This window comes from Leptodactylus fuscus, chromosome 6 (genome assembly GCF_031893055.1).
Source record: "Leptodactylus fuscus isolate aLepFus1 chromosome 6, aLepFus1.hap2, whole genome shotgun sequence".
NCBI classification, from domain to species: Eukaryota; Metazoa; Chordata; class Amphibia; order Anura; family Leptodactylidae; genus Leptodactylus; species Leptodactylus fuscus.
This window is the reverse complement of record NC_134270.1, coordinates 88,625,558-88,639,107: the sequence shown is the minus strand read 5'-3', so window position 1 is coordinate 88,639,107 and position 13,550 is coordinate 88,625,558. Positions and strand designations below refer to the sequence as shown.

General features: G+C 44.3%; 1 protein-coding gene across 1 annotated transcript in view; it reads left to right on the top strand.

The window, feature by feature from the left end:
- IL11 (interleukin 11) overlaps nt 1-13,550 on the top strand; it is a 73,799-nt gene that overhangs the window by 50,348 nt on the left and 9,901 nt on the right. The gene's annotated exons all lie outside the window — the stretch shown is intronic.

Sequence of the window (13,550 nt, the reverse complement as noted above, 5' to 3'; positions counted from 1 at the left end):
TCAGATAGCATGTGCAACAACCTTATATAGTAAGGAGAAGGCCTCGCCCATGGCCTGTAAAGTATTCAGCACTGCAGAGAACTTAACCCCTTCAGAGGCCAAGACACACCAGGCACTGATCCATCAGCCACTCACCACGTGATCCACGCCCGAGTACCAGAGCAGAAACTGCATGTCTGGTGTGAACATTCCCCTGCCGTGCATCAGGTGGTTCACGCGCTGAATGCCGTCCGGACACTCTGCGCCTGAACCTACCAGGCCGAGACTGCTGAGACCGGGTCATAACACCACCACCGTCAAATCAAGACACTGTACCCTGTTTCTCCTGCACATTTTGACAGGTGGGGAGCGGTCCCCAAGGTGGACCTTGCAGTGGACATGCTATCGCGCCGCATGGTGGTTTCGGTCGAGGACAGCTCGAACCTCCAAGACCCATTAGACTGGAGAGTGGACGCCACACTCAGGAAGAACTACTCTGCTGCAGTCGCTCAAGCTTCTGTCTCAATTGCATCCTATGAGGTGGACAATAGCCTAAGGGACCAACTTTCTTGTCTGGAACAGGACATCGATAATGGAATTGGCAGAGATGACATCATTGCCCCTATGCGTTCTTTGTTCTTGGCAGTGGATTTTCTGGGTGAATCCTATTGCTCGCAGCTTCGTCTAGCCTCAAAGTCCATGGAGCTCTCCACAGCTGCCAGAAGGCCCTTATTGCTTAAGCCATGGTGGGCGGATCTCCCTTCCAAGGCCTCCCTCTGTTCCTTACCCTTTGAGCCGGGTAGGCTTTTCGGTAAGGGCCTTAATGAGCTTATGGAGGGATTGGCAGACACCAAAGGTAAGTCCCTTCCCCAGGGATCCAGAGGTAGATGTAGACCCACAGGTCTTGGCAGAGGAAGGGGTTCTCAAAGCAGACCCCAAGGATTAAGCCTGCATGTGTCTCACTCTAGAAACAGGAAGTGAGCTGTGTGGACGGCACAGCTCACTTCCAGAAGACGCCGGGAGCATCACCAGGTTAATGTTGTGCACTTGAGAAAGAGCCATTCAAGGCTTGAAACGCGTTGTGCAATAAAGCTTGTCCTACACCATATCGAGTGAGCGCTGGTGATCTGTCTGCCCGGTACTCCTAGCGGGCTGGTCCTATTCTTCTTGTATCCACGTCTTTAGGACGTCTCTCTCAGCCAGCAGCTTCTCCAGCATTATTTGATCTTGACTTCGAGGTTGTTGTGTCACACACAACCACATCAGGTGAGAGACTTTTCATCTGCTCACCTGTGATTGCCAAAAGAGTTGTAATTACTACACTAGGGTCGGCTCGGTGTTCTTTTCTATTTTTTCCCCCAAGGATTAAGTCATTCCCGTTACCAGGCTCGTGTCTCTGGTCATGGCTCTTCTAGGGCGATAGTAGTAAGAAGCCCAATTTCTGATGGGACGCTGATCCCAGTGACGAAGGTACCTGTGGGAGGCCGCCTTCTCCATTTTTTCGTGGCCTGGAAGGATTCTATCCAGGATCCTTGGGTTTTGCAGGTATTAGAGCTGGGCTACGCCATAGAATTCATGTGGCCTCCCCGCAACTTGTTCGTGGTTACCTATTCTCTCCCTCCAGATCATCAATCCATCCTAGAAGACTCCATCGCGGAATAGGTAGAGACATTCTGCTCCCTTTACAGGCAGGACAATCCCTTGGCAGTGGATGCACTGTCCATCCCATGGATGTTCAGGCTGGTTTACATTTTCTCTCCAGTTTCCATGATACCAAGAGTATTGATGAAACTCAGACAGGACCAGGTCTCTGCAATTCTAATAATCCCATTCTGGCCAAAGAGATCCTGGTTTGCGCAGCTCATGGAAATGAGCAGAGGCAATTATTGGAGGTTTCCTGCTGCCCACAGCATACCTGGCTTCTATTTAAACCTGGCCTGCCCGTTGTGAGCCATGTATCTGGCCCACCGTGGCAGGGTAAATAATCTGATACTATCTTAAATATATTGTATATGGATGTATGATGTCATACCATTATGAGGGACAGTGTTTACTCCCAGGATTATTAAGTCATATGTTCATATGAGAATGTGACTTTTTTTTGGAGATGTTTATAGTAACTAGATAGAGGTCTTGATAATAGCACATTACCTTATTGTCACATAGAGGACTCAATAAGTTGGTTGTACCCTGACCCTTGGCCATCAGTTCATGAATATTTATATTTTATGTATTGATGTTTACTAAACTATTAATTTGTTTAGTCATCAATGTATAAATTTATGTGGTTCTTCGTCCATTCATTTATGAACATTCACATTGAAAATATATACAGAGCCTGTTCATGAATATCTATGGTTATCACTACATGATATAACATTACCCTTGGACATCAACTAAAAAATATTAATAGTTTTGATATTTATTAATTAGCTCACTAATTGTTTTACTAATCTATCAGGTTATTGATTTACTATCTTATGAATATGTTCTGTATACATTCTAAATATGCACTATATTTGTAGACATGTATTGGTCATATACATAAATATTTTTTATGCAGGGCCCTCTACCCCACTGTACCAGTCGGTCATTGTCAGTATTGTATCCACCTGTATATTCTGTGTATTGTATGTAACCCCCAAATTGTATGTAACCCCCAAATGTAAAGCACCATGGAATTAATGGTGCTATATAAATAAATAATAATAATAATAAAGTTGCCTTTTACATCTGTACATTTGGGTGAGCGCTGGTTTTTGCCTATCCCCTTGGAGGCTGGTCCATTTCTTCTTTCTGTTCAGACGTCCCTGTGACGGAGACTAGCAGCAACCCATGTTTACCGTATTGATTGACACATCCATTGGTTATTGTGTCTCACACAACCTGATGAGGTGAGCAGTCACCTGTTGTCCTTTTGTTTCTTTGTACCACTGAAAGTACTACAGCAGGAACGGCTCGGTGCCATGTTCTTCTTTTCATATTAGGGAATAGAGGACTGTCTACAGCCATTCTGAGCCGCTTGCATGTGCCAGGGCTGATTCCACCAACAGATCTTATGGAAGAATTGTAAAAATCTTCAAGAGGTGGTGTCAGGACCACGACTTGAGTTCCATTGATCCCCCAGTGCCGGTGATCTTGGACTTCCTGCAGAACAGCCTAGATAAAGGACTACCTACGGCCACTCTAAAGGTACATGTGGCTGTCCTTTTCCGCCTATCTGGGGAGGCGGTTATCTCAGCACTTAGTAATAAGTGCATTTCTAAAAGGTGCTACAAGAATTAGGCCTGCAGTGGCCACCCCAGCACAACAATGGAACTTGGGAACAGTCCTATTTTCTCTCTGTGGACCTCCATTCGAGCCTTTGGAAGATGTAGATCTCAAACATCTAACGTATAAAACTGTTTTTCTCCTTGCTATTACATCGGCAAAGAGGGTTGGCGAGCTGCTGGCCTTTTCATCTGAGTACCCCTATACTTCTTTTTTCGAAGATAGGGTGCAGCTTGCTTTCTTCCAACCTTCAGGCCAAAGGCCTTCTTGGATAATTTATCTCAATTGGGGGTTCTACCAAGTTTTTTTTTCTGGATCCCTCCTCTCTTGAGGAAGAGAGATTGCACAAGCTAGATATGGTGTGTTGTCTACAGATCTACATAGACGTTCCAGAGCTTTTAGAAGATCCGAGCATCTTCTAGTTAGTACAGCCGGCAAACAGAAAGGGCTGAATGCCTCCAAAGCATCTATTGCCCGCTGGATCAAAGAGACTATCAAACTAGCGTTTGAGCTTCAAGGGAAACCTCCTCCGTCCTTTCTAAAGGCTCACTCCACAAGAGCAGTTTCCACCTCCTGGGCGGAGAGTAGAGCACTTCCGCTAGGGCAGATATGTGCGGCAGCCACCTGGTCATCTCATCTAACTTTTGTACGCCATTATAGATTGTCATCCCGTACTACTGAAGCCTCCGCCTTCGGGTGGGTGGTTCTTGAGGCTGTGAGATGAGTGACCCTCCCTAGGGGTATTACTTGTCAAATCCCCGTATGTTGTGCTGCTGTTGGGGACGTAAGGGAATGGAGGATACAGCGTATTTTCTGCCCCTGTGTGCTAATAGAACAGGCGGAATTTTTAATTAGCATAATAAAATGCAGCCTAGCACCCTATAAGAAGGCCTAGAGCCCTCCCCCTTCTGTGTTTTTTTTTTTTTAACAAGTAATGTAATACACAATTTTTAGGGAGGGAAAGCTTGTGCTGCTGTTAGGACTAAGGGAAAACAGATTATCTACATAATCCTCCATAACGTCACACAAACTAGACATTCATTCATATAAATTTATTTATTTATTTTTTTATGTAGATTGTGGTCCCCATACAGATCTCACAATGTACATTTTTCCCTATCAGTATGTCTTTTTTGGAATATGGGATGGAAATCCATGTAAACACGGGGATAACATACAAACTCCTTGCAGATGGTTTTTTTGCCCTTGAACACCAGGACTCCAGTGCTGCAAGGCTGCAGTGCTAACCACTGAGCCACCGTGTGGCCCCTATCATTCATGTAAATTTGTGAAATAAACAAAATAACTAAGATATCAAAGGTATGCAAGCCTTTGTAATTTTGTTGAATAACAGAGTTCATACTGAATGAAAAATTCAGCTTAAGATACAAAATGTAGACTATTATGTACTTCAAATAGCCAGTCAGTCTTACTAGCACTATAATCCACTCTTGGCTATTTGAAGCCATACACTATAGATATGGGGAAATAATCTAAGTAGAGGAGTGGTTCTTAACCAGGGTTCGATCGAACCTTAGGCCCTATGCACGGTTCATTTTGAGTACCAGTAAAAAAAACATATACCTATGTCTTGAATTTGAACTAAATCATATTTGATTTGTCATTAACCCCTTCCCGACATGCGCCGTAATAGTACGGCGCGTGTCGGGTCTGTAACTATGGCGACCGCCCGGGAGCCGGGCGGCCGTCATAGCCGCCGGGTGTCTACTGCTTTAAGCAGTAGACAACCGGCTCTAATGCCTCCGATCGGTCCCCGAACCGATCGGAGGCATTAACCCCTCCGGCGCTGCTGTCAAAGGCGCCGGAGGCGCCATCTTCCCGGCGGCGCATGGGCGCCGCCATTTTGGCAGGGATCGCCGGCTCCTGGAGCATGCTCCAGGGCCGACCCCCCGTTGCCATGACAGCCGGGAGCCTTGTTAAGGGCTCCCAGCCAGTCTGCAAATTCTCTCTTTTGCAGGCTGGTGTATACAGCCTGCAAAAGAGATGATGATTTTTTGCAATGCATTGCAATGCATTAGCATTGTAATGCATTGCATTAGTGATCAGACCCCCTGGGGTTCAACACCCCTAGGGGGTCTAATAAATGCAAAAAAATAAAATAAAAAAAAAAGTAAAAAAAAATATAAAAAAGTATTAAAAGTTCAAATCACCCCCCTTTCCCTAGAACAAATATAAAAGTAGTTAAAAACTGTGAAACATATACATGTTAGGTATCCCCGCGTCCGAAATCGCCCGCTCTACAAATCTATAAAAATATTTTTCCTGTTCGGTAAACGCCGTAGCAGGAAAAATAGTCAAAAGTGCCAAACCGCCGTTTTTTCACTGTTTTAATTCTGATAAAAATTTGAATAAAAAGTGATCAAAGCAATAACATTTCCCGAAAATGGTAGAACTAAAAAGTACACCCGGCTCCGCAAAAAAAGACGCCCTATGCATCCCCGTACACCTATGTATAAAAAAGTTACGGCCGTCGGAATATGGCGACTTTTAGTAAAAAAAATTTCTAACACCGTTTTGGAATTTTTTTTAGGGGTCAAAATGTAAATAAAACCATATAAATTTGGTATCCCTGGAACCATACCGAAACACAGAATACAGGGGACATGTCATTTTGGCTGCACAGTGAACGCCGTAAAACCAAAGCCCGTAAGAAAGTCGCAGAAATGCATTTTTTCTTCAAATCCACCCCATTCTGAATTTTTTTCCTGCTTCCCAGTACATTATATAGAATAATTAATGGTGGCATCATGAAGAAAAAATTGTCCCGCAAAAATTAAGGCCTCATATGGCTCTGGGAGCGGAGAAATAAAAAAGTTATGGGGTTTAGAAGGAGGGGAGTCAAAAACGAAAAACGAAAATCAAAAAATGCCATTGGCGGGAAGGGGTTAAAAAAGGGTTCGGTGTATGTGAATATGAAACTGGTGGGTTCGGTACCTCAAACAAGGTTGAGAACCACTGAAGTAGATGAAAAGCACAAAGATAATAATGAAGGAATACATAGTATACAGCAACACAATACATACACAAAATTATAGCAAAAATTATTCCTAAAATATAACGTAAATATCCAAAATATGGCAACCAAGAGAATAACCAATTCCATTATTTACCATCCTCTTGTGTAATATGATAAAGATCGTCATGTACTTGGTCTATCTGAGACTGTAAATCTCAACTATGATCAGATAAGTTAAATGTAAAAATTGAGAGTCCTCAGTACTTGATACCTTTTTTTAATTGGCTTGCCTTCAGATATTGTTTTATACCATGCCTGATGAAGGGACCTAGCAGTCCCGAAAGCTTGCAATCTGTTATCATTTTTTGTTAGCCATTAAAAAAGGTATTACCTACTGAGGACTCTCAATCTTTACATTTCATATCCACTGGCTAATACAGTACGAAGATATATTCTTTCAGATAACTTAAAACAACACTTGCCCTTTTACGCCTTAGTGACATGTGACATACTATTATGTCATGGGCGCCTGGTGCTTTGCAGAAATGGACATAATTGTACATCACCAGCCAATGCTGCCTGGACTATCTGAGCACAACCACTCATTTAACCCCTAGTCAGAGTTGCGCTCCTATCCCGGGTTTTAACTCGGTTTTAACTCGGATGCTGCCTCAGTAATCTTTGAATACATCCGTTTTTATTCACATGCTAATTAGCCTCCAGTGTGCACAGGAATCTCACTGTGCACTCCTCGCTACTATTCTCTATATGTATGCACAGCAGAGGCTGCTGTGCTGATGACTCATCTCTAGGGTTGAGCTGTTCTTGAGATTTCAGGATCGTTTTAAAAATCCGATTTCCGATCATTTACCATCCGAACCTGATCCTAATGCAAGTCAATGGGATTTTTTGATCGAAAAATCGGATTTTAAAAACGATCCTATTCACTACAAAGAGTGGAGTCCAAAAATTGAAGGCTTCAGTTTTGGACTCCATGCTGTGTAGTGAATAAAAAAATCTGTTGGCTACTTAGTCCCTCCTTCTGTCCAGTTACCTGCACAGAGCCGCTGCCACTCCTGGAGCTCCCGGCCATTGTTCTCTGTCTTCTCCTCTGTCATTCACATGCTGGCAGAGCGCCATACGCGCCCCCGCCTCCCTAGGCTAGTGTTACAAATGCTGGGAGAAGGTGGGGCTTGTTTTGGCTTAGGAGAGTGTGGGCGGGTACAGGGTGGGGAAACAGAGGAGAAGACAGAGAACAACGGCCAGGAGCTCCTGGGAGCGGCAGTAGTTCTGTGCAGGTAAGGTTGAGTAATTGGGATTGGAATTCCGTTTCCAATCTTTTTTTTAGGCGGGATCGGAACCAGATCGTGAAATTTACTCGATCGCTGATCGGGATCCCATCTTTTCCGATCCCGATCGCTCAACCCTACTCCTCTCCCTGCTAGCAGACACAGACACTTCCGGTGCATAGAGAAGGCTAATTAGCAGATGAATGAAAACTGACTTATTCAAAGACTACTGAGGCAATTTACATACAAAAGGTATGTGTGGAAGATCCTTTCTAAAGGCTATGAAAGAATGTGCTTAGCTAAAAATGATTTTTTCCCAATGATAGAGCCCCTTTAAATCTGCATGGTGAACTTTAGAAAAAAAAAACGTAAAAAAACCCACTGGAAATGAATGTTTTTTTTTCCCATTTTATCTTACAAAAAATGCTTTAAAAAGTGATCAAAAAGTCATATGTACCCCAAAACAGTACTAATGAAAAGCAAGGGTGTCCTTACAAAAATATACCCTCAAGCAACCCTGTCAACCAAAAAATAACAATGTTACACATCTCAGAAAATTGCGATTCAAAAATAGATTTCTTTCCTGAAATAGGTTTTTGTTCTGCAGAATTAGCAATACATTAAAAAAATAATATAAATGAGGTATCGCTGTAATCATACCAACCCACAGAATAAAGGTAGCACATTAGTTATGCGGTACACTCCATGGCAAAAAAATAAGGTAAAAAGCTATGGCAGAATTGCGTTTTTTTTTTTTTTTTTTCAATCCACTAAGAAACAGTTAATAAAAAAATGTAGTCAATAAGTTATTGGCACCAAAAAATGGTGTCATTACAAAACACATCTCATCCCACACACAACAAGCCTTCATTTGCCTACATTGCCATAATGTGAAGACAAAAACCCTAAACATCGCCAAATCTAATGATTTGGATTAATGAACACAGCTGGCTGCAGCAGGAAAGGAATCTATTAGCTGTGCGCGCATATATCAGGGTACACCCCTGATTTAGAGCTTACAAGGGAAAAGAAACCCCCAGGGTGACACCCCCCCCCCAATCATAGGAGATACTGGAGATATAGTAGGGAATTTGGTGTTACCAATGTACTCTGCGCAGCTTACATAATCACCTTTCACCATCCACTGTGCATTCACGTCTGGGGTACTAATGCTTACTACACCCCTTGATACATTCTTTGAATAGTGCAAATTTCAAAGTGGGGTCACTCTTTAGGGGATTCCACTTTACTGGTATCTTAGAGGCTCTGCAAACATGACATGGTGTCCAGATACCAAACATCTAAATTTGCACTCCAAAAGTTACATAGCGCTCCTTCATATCAGCAAACTGCAGTTTATGCCCACATGTATGACACTGGTGTACCCAGAATAACATACTTGCCATATGTGGGTATATACTGCTGTTTGAGCACAGCCAGGCACAGAAGGGAAGTAGCACTCTTTGGTTTTTGGAGCACAGATTTAGATGCTTTGTTTTTTGGATGTCATGATACTTTTGCAGTGCCCTGAAATGCCAGTAAAATGGAATGCCCTGACAAATGATACATGACCATTTTGGAAACTACACCCCTGAAGGTATTAATCCGGGAACAATGAGCATTTTTAACCCCCAAGTGTTGCATTAATGTATTATCCAGAAATTAAAATGCAGATGATGGTGATGGGAGTAAATGACAATTTTTCCAGGAATACGTCATTTTAGTGCATTATATGTTGTTCCTGGCTTGTATCAGAGAGGAATGCTCCAAATGCTATTGTGCCTGGAATACCCACTTAGCAGTTTTTGTGCCTCTGGTATATGACAGGTACAACATATCGAGCACTGAAATTATGTGTCTCTGAAAAAATTTGCTATTTTCATTTTTCCTTTCTGAAGGGTTAAAAATGCCTATTACCCCACTTGATGAATTCTTTGAGGGGGTCTAACTTTCCAAAATGGTGTCACATATCTGAGGATTCTTCTTTACTGCTAATTCAGGGACTCTGCAAAAGTGGCATGACGTCCAAAAACCAAACTGTGCTCAAAAAACCAAAATCAGCACTTTTTACACACACATGTATAACTTTTTTTGAACCCAGGATAGCCCACTTAATATTTTAAGATTGCATGACACAAAGTGGGTAGAACATATTGGGCACTGAAATGTCATATTTCTTGAAAAAGAAGAGTCAATTTATTATTATTATTATTATTATTATTATTATTATTATTATTATTATTTATTTATATAGCACCATTAATTCCATGGTGCTTTACATTTGGGGTTTTACATATAATACACAGAATATACAGGTAGATATAATACTAACAGTGACCGACTGGCACGGTGGGGTAGAGGGCCCTGCGCGCGAGGGCTTACAATCTATGGGGGAAGGGGGAGAGACAGAAGGAGAGGGGGAGACTGTATAGATGGTGGTGTGGTGGTAGTGTTATTGGAGGTTGTAGGTCTTCCTGAATAGGTGAGTCTTCAGGGCCTTCTTGAATCCTGTGATTGTGGGGATCAGTCTTATGTGTCTTAGTAGGGAGTTCCAGTGTATGGGAGATGCATGGGAGAAATCTTGGAGGCGGTTGTGTGAGGAGCGGATGAGAGAAGAGCGGAGTAGGAGGTCATTGGAGGATCTGAGGTTGCGTGTGGGCAGGTAGCGGGAGATTAGGTCAGAGATATATGGAGGGGACAGGTTGTGGATGGCTTTGTATGTTAGCGTTAGTAGCTTGAACTCAATTCACTGGGCTATAGGTAACGGGTGGAGGGACTGGCAGAGGGGAGCAGCCGATGAAGATCGGGGGGAGAGGTGAATTAAACGAGCAGCACAGTTTAAGGTGGACTGGAGGGGGATGAGGGTGTTTGCATGGAGAGGGGTGTTGCAGTAGTCTAAGCGGGAGATTATGAGGGCTTGGACAAGCATCTTGGTAGTTTCAGGGGTGAGGAAGGAGCGGATTTGATGGATGTTTTTGAGCTGGAGGCGGCAGGAGGTGTTGAGGGTTTGAACGTGTGACTTGAAGGATAGCTCCGAGTCCAGGGTTACCCTAAGATATCGGGCCTGTGAGACAGGGGTAATTTTGGTTCTGTTAACTTTGATAGATGGGTCAGGTGGAGGGGCCACATTGGGTGGAGTGAAAATGATGAACTCCGTTTTCTCCATGTTGAGTTTGAGAAAGCGGGAGGAGGCTACGGCCACTAAGCAATCTGGAACTCTGGCCAGCAGGGAGGTAATGTCTGGTCAAGAGATGTATATTTGGGTGTCATTGGCATTGCAATGGTATTGAAAACCATGAGATTCTATGAGTTGGCCTAGGCCAAGGGTGTAGATGGAGAACTGGAGGGGTCCTAGGACGGAGCCTTGGGGGACACCTACAGAGAGCGGACGAGGTGAGGAGGTGGTGTGCGAATGGGAGACACTGAATGTGCGGTCAGTGAGGTATGAGGAAATCCAGGAAAGGGCCAGGTCTGAGATACCAAGGGATGAGAGAATTTCTAACAAGAGGGAGTGGTCAACTGTGTCAAAGGCAGAGGAGAGGTCAAGGAGGAGGAGGACAGAGTAATAACGCTTGGTTTTGGCAGTTAGAGGGTCATTGGTGACTTTTGTTAGGGCAGTTTCAGTGGAGTACCGGGGTCTGAAGCCTGACTGAAGTCTGTCAAAGAGCAGGTTAGACGAGAGATAGGAGGAGAGTTCTGAGTGGACGTGTGGCTCAAGTATTGAGGCGAACGGGAGCAGTGAGATAGGACAATAGTTGGCTGGAGAGGACGGGTCGAGGGACGGTTTCTTAAGTATAGGAGTGACAGTGGCATGTTTGAAGGCAGAGGGGAAGGATCCAATGGCTAGGGATAGGTTGAAGAGTTAGGGCCGGAGTACTGACTTCACTGAGTTTGGGGATGAGATGTGACTGGATCAGGTCAAGCCCGCAGGAGGTGAGGTGGGATTTGGAGATTAGGGAGGAGAGTTTTTCATCAGTGATAGTGGGGAAACAGGTCAGGGATGAGGAGCAGCAGGTAGTTGGATAGAGGGGTTGTCAGGGGTGTAGGGAAAGACTATCTCTGATGGTTTCAATTCTAGTTTTGAAGTAGGAGGCAAAGTCGTCAGCTGAGATAAGTGATGTCGGAGGGGGGGCAGGAGGAGGGAGTTGAAGGTGGTGAGTACCTGTTTGGGGTTGTGAGAGAGTGCAGATATGAGTGTGGTGAAGTAGACCTGCTTTGCGGAGGTGAGTGCGTCCTTAAATGTGAGAACTGCCTTTTTGTAACTGAGGAAGTCTTCCTGGGAGTGGCTTTTCTTCCAGATGTGTTCTGCAACCCGCGAGGCACATCTCAGTTTTTTAGTCAGGTCGGTGTGCCAGGGTTGTCTACTGATCAGTCAGGCTTTCATGTTTGTGTAGGGGGCCACAGAATCAAGGGATGGGGTGATGGTGGTATTGTAGAAGGCAGCAGCGGCATCTGTGTCCTGGAGTGAGGAGATGTCAGCGAGTGGTAGGAGAGAGTCTGAGAGCATGCAGGTGTCAAGGCGGTTGAGGTTCCTGCGGGGGCGTGTTGGTTTAGAGGTTGGGGTGTCTATTGGAGAGGAGAGGGCAGAGAATGTCAGCAGGTTGTGGTCAGAGAGCATGGATGGAGAGTTAGAGAGGCTGAATATGGAGCAGAGGCGGGTGAATATGAGGTCTAGCGTGTGCCCCTTTATATGGGTGGTTGAGGAAGACCATTGGGAGAGACCAAAGGAGGCAGTGAGGGACAGGAGGCTGGAGGCAGGAGGGTGGTCTGTGTTAATGGGGATGTTGAAGTCACCCATGATGATGGTGGGGGTGTCTGTGGCTAGGAAGTGTGTGAGCCAGGTGGTGAAGTGGTCGATGAAAGCAGCGGTAGGTCCTGGCAGTCGATATATGACAGCCAGTTGGAGGTTGGAGGGCGAGTAGATATGAACAGCGTGCACTTCAAAGGAGGGGAGGGTGAGGGCAGGTATTGCTTGGATAGGGGTGAATAAGCACTTGTCTGACAGGAGGATGCCTACACCTCCACCAGGTTTATTGTTGGGCCGGGGAGTATGTGAGAATTGCAGACCTCCATAGGAGAGGGCGGTGGGGGAGACTGTGTCTGAGGGGGTCAGCCATGTTTCTGTGAGACCGAGAAATGTAAATTCATTTTTAATGAAAAGGTCGTGTATGTAGGCAAGTTTATTACATACGGAGCGGGCATTCCATAGTGCAGCGGAGAGGACAGGGGGAGGGGGAGGAGAGCGTGAGATTGGTTTGTGATATCGGGAGTTCTGTGCGTTAACGCCAGGTGTGGGAAAAAGGTTGACAGTGGGGAGTTGCTGGGAAGGTCCAGGATTAGGAGATACTGTATATCACCAGAAGTAAGGAGGAGCAGGGAGAGGGACAGCAGGGACAAAGGGACACATTTTCAATTTGTATGTTCATTTTTGGGAAACACCCTTAGGCTCAAAGTGATTATACCCATTGAAGAATTCCTTCAGGGGTGTAATTTATAAAATGGGGTCACATTTGGGGGGCTTCCATTGTACTGGTACTTTAGGGGCTCTACAAATGCAACATGGCACCTGAAAACTATTCTAGCAAAATTTTCAGCTCTTTCCATTCTGAGCCTCACCATGTAACCATACAGCAGTTTACGATCACATTTGGGTCATTTCTGTGTTCAGAAGAAATTGTGTAACAAACTGTTGTTTTTTCTTCTTTAACCCCTTGTAAAAATTAAAAATATGGTACTTTAAGGACAGTTTATTGGGAAAAAAAGTAATTTTTAATTTTTACATCCAAATGCGAATAGAATCTGTGAAAAAGCTGTAGGGTGAACATGCTCATATTACCCCTTAATTAATTCCTTAAGGGGTGTTGTTTCCGAAATGAGGTCAATTTTGGGGGGTTTCCATTGTATTGGTACTTTAGGGTCTCTGCAAATGTGACATGGCACCTGAAAACTATTTCAGCAAAATCTGCCCTTCAAAAACCAGATATTAGTTCTCTATTCTGAGCCCCACCATGTACTCAACAGAATTTGCAACCACA